The 4,003-nt window shown below is 42.9% G+C and overlaps 1 pseudogene; it reads left to right on the top strand.

Moving 5' to 3' along the window:
• The first annotated feature begins 1,132 nt into the window (after nt 1–1,132).
• LOC116467456 (dehydrodolichyl diphosphate synthase complex subunit NUS1-like) lies at nt 1,133–2,022 on the top strand (annotated as a pseudogene).
• Nucleotides 2,023–4,003: the final 1,981 nt, after the last annotated feature.

Here is a 4,003-nt window from a genome sequence, read left to right as displayed (position 1 = left end):
GGCTAGAGTGCAGTGGCACAATCTCGGCTCACTGCAACCCCCACCTCCCGGGTTCAAGCGATTCTCCTGCCTCAGCCTCCCGAGTGGCTGGGATTACAGGAGTGTGCCACCACGCCTGGCTAATTTTTGTATTTTTGGAAGAGACAGGGTTTCACCATGTTGGCCAGGCTGGTCTCCAACTCCTGACCTAGTGATCCACCGGCCTTCACCTCCCAAAGTGCTGGGATTACAGGCGTGAGCCACCGTGCCTGGCTGATATGTTTATTATCATAACTGTAGTGATGGTTTCACAAGCATAAACACATCAAATGCATCAAATTTTGCACTTTCAATATGTGCGGTTTATTGTATGTCAATCATCCCTCAATAACACTGTTTTAAAAAGAAATATTAAAATTAAATTGTAAATTATCAAAGTAAAAGATAAACACTAAAAGCACTTTAAAAAAGGCATAACTATAAAGGGACTCTGATTAGATTAAGAGTAAACTTCACAATTGCAGCAATCACGACCACACTCAGTGGAACAGTATATTCCAAGTGCTGATGAAAATAATCATCAATATGGAATCTACCCTGCTGAACAGTGTTCAAGAGATAGTATAAAATGAATGCTTTTTAAAATTATTTATTTTTAGGGCGGAGCTGCCAAGGGAGGAGGAAGATGGCAGCGGGGGCGAGGTGAGGTGTTGGCAATGGAAAGGGGTTCGGGCTCAGGGGGCGGGGGGACACGGAGCCATGCCCGCGCGGGCCGTAGGGGCGGATAAAAAGCCGTAGCGCCATGGCTCACGCCTGTAATCCCGGCACTTTGGGAGGCTGAGGCAGGAGGATCAAGAGGTCAAGAGATCGAGACTATCGTGGCTAACACGGTGAAACCCCGTCTCTACTAAAAATACAGAAAAAAAAAAAAATTAGCCGGTCGTGGTGGCGGGAGCCTGTAGTCTCAGCTACTCGGGAGGCTGAGGCAGGGGAATGTCGTGAACCCGGCAGGCGGAGCTTGCAGTGAGTCCAGATCGCGCCACTGCACTCCAGCCTGGGTGACAGAGCGAGACTCCGTCCAAAAAAAAAAAAAAAAGCTGTCGCGCCTGGGGAGTGGGCGGGGGGAGAGGGGGTGCCCAAGGGCCACAAGAGTATGACGGGGCTGTACGAGCTGCTGTGACGGGTGCTGCACGCGCTGCTCTGTCTGCACCTCACGCTCATCTCCTGGCTCCGCGTTCGATTCCACACCTGGAACTGGATTTGGCGGCGCTGCTGCCGCGCCACCTCTGCCGCGGTCCTAGAGCCGTTTGGCTTCACGCTCCGCAAGCAGGAACCGCCCTCACCACCGGCACCCGCGCGGAGGGTAGTGCCTGGCCGCCGCCCACCACGGATGCGCTAGCGAGCTGAAGGCCCTTCCCTGGAGAAGCTGCCTGTGCGCATGGGCCTGTTGATCACCGAGGTGGAGCGGGAACCCAGCTTCTAGGACATCGCGAGCCTCGTGGTGTGGTGTATGGCCGTGGGCATCTCCTACGTTACCATCTACGACCACCAAGGTATTTTCAAAAGAAATAATTCCAGATTGAAGAATGAGATTTTAAAACAACAGCAAGAACTTCTGAGCCTAGATTGTTCAAAATACTCACCAGAGTTTGCAAATAGTAACGACAAAAATGATCAAGTTTTAAATTGCCATTTGGCAGTGAAGGTGCTGTCCCTGGAAGATGGAAAAGCAGATATTATGAGAGCTGCTCAGGACTTTTGCCAGTGAGTAGCCCAGAAGCAAAAGAGACCCACAGATGTGGATGTAGATATGTTAGTTTACTCAGTTCAAATGGTTGTCCTGATCCTGATTTAGTATTGAAGTTCGGTCCTGTGGACAGCACACGAGGCTTTCTTCCCTGGCACATCAGATTGACTGAGATTGTCTCTTTGCCTTCCCATCTAAACATTAGTTATGAGGACTTTTTCTCTGCCCATTGTCATTATGCAGCCTGTGAATAGCGCCTGGGAAAGTCGTGGTCATGGTTGCATAATTTGATTTGAGGCTTACGGAGGAAAGGACCCAAGTGACTCTGATGTTTAGAAAGCACCTATGAAACCCTATACACACCTGGTTCATAATCCTCATAATTTTTCAACAAACCACAAAAAAGTGTCTTACTTGAGAGTGCGTGTGCGTGTGTGTGTGCACACATGGGCACATTTGTATGTGTGGAAATAAACATAAATGGGGACGCATTGGAGAAGGAAATACATAGACCTACAACTGACCTCCAATTAATTGTTGTAAAGATATAGAGTATCAAGGTTCATGTTTTTCACATAGCTCTCAATTCCTCCTGTACCATTTATTGTAAAGAGCATGATTTCCCCCAATGAATTGCAGAGGTGCGTTTATTGCAAATAAAATGAACATACATGTATAGGTCTGTTTCTGGGCTTTTTGTCCTTTCATTATGACTGTCTATACTGAAGTCCAGACCACGGTTTTAATTATTATGGCTTTATAGTGACTCTTGAGAACTTGTGTATAAGTCCTCCAACTTTGTACTTCTTTGTTTAAAAACTATCTTGGCTCTCCTAGATTTTTTGAATTTCCATATAAATTTTAGAATCATCTTGGCAATTTACATACACACACACCCCCCAACCCACACACACATACAATATCTAAAATTGTTGAGATTTCCAACTAACGAACATAATATATCTCTCTACTGAGGTCTTCTTTGATTTCTTTTAGCAATGTTTGTAGTATGCAGGTTTTACACATCTTTTGTTAGTTTTATTTCTATGTAGTTGATAAGTTTTTATGCTATTTTAAATGACATTTGAAGATCTTCATTTTCTAAATATTTGCTATTGGTATGTAGGAACATAACTAATTTTTGTATATTGACTTTTGTTCATTTGTTTGTCTTAAGACAGGGCCTTGCTCTGTCACCACAGGCTGGAGTGCAGTGGCACCTGGGCTCAAGCATTTCTCCCACCTCAGTCTCCCACATAGCTGGGACTACAAGCAGGCATCACCGCACTTGGCTAATTTTTTAAATTAATTTTTGTAGAGAAGGAGTCTCTCTGGTCTCACTGACCCAAGCTGGTCTTGAACTCCTGGATTCAAGCAACCCTCCCACCTCAGCCTCCCAAAGTGCTGGGATTACAGGTGTGAGCCACCACACCTGGCCTTGTATGTTGACTTTACATCTAGCATCCTTCATAAATTCACATATTCATTTTAATAATGAATGTGTAGATTCCCTGGGATTTTTTAAATGTATACGATCATATAAAGTTACTACTTTCTTCCCACTTTTTATACTTTTTTGTTTCTTTATTGAATTATCTAGGACTTTCATGATAATATTGAATAGAAATGGTAAGAGGAGGCAGCCTTGCTCTGTTCCCAAACTCAGGTGGAAAGAATTTCATGCTTCACTATTTGAAATGATGTTTGCTATAGGCTTTTGTAGTCATTCTTTACTAGATTAAGACAGTCCATTTTATTTCTAGTTTGCTAAAAGTTTTGAATCATGAATTAGTATTGAATATATCAGATATTTTTTCTGCATCTATCAAGGTAATCAAAATGTTTTTCTGTTATTCTATTAATGAGATTTTCAAATGTTAAACCAACTTTTTTATTTTTGGAATAAACTCCTTTTGGTCTTAAAGTATTATCTTTTTTATGTATCACTAGATTCTATTTGCTAATATTTTATTTAGAACTTTTCATCTGTGTTCATGAGGGATATGTAGTTTTCTTTCCTTGAAATGTCTTTATCAGCTGGTCTAAATTACCTTAGCTTAGGTGTCTTGGGTAATTCCTGTTTGCTCAACTCATCTTCATCCTCCATCAGGATGAATATGATGGGTATGTTTCTAGGTAATGGCAAAAGGAAAGAGCTAGAGTGGAATCTTACAAATGCTTTTGCAAGCCTCTCCTTTGTGGCATCCCAGTGACCAAATCAACTCACATAATGGAACACAAAATTAGAGTGAAAGGGCATTACGAAGTGAAATGTGA

This window comes from Hylobates moloch, unplaced genomic scaffold (genome assembly GCF_009828535.3).
Source record: "Hylobates moloch isolate HMO894 unplaced genomic scaffold, HMol_V3 SCAFFOLD_4, whole genome shotgun sequence".
Classification (NCBI taxonomy): Eukaryota; Metazoa; Chordata; class Mammalia; order Primates; family Hylobatidae; genus Hylobates; species Hylobates moloch.
Note: the sequence above shows the minus strand (reverse complement) of the source record. Positions and strands in the feature narration are given on the sequence as shown.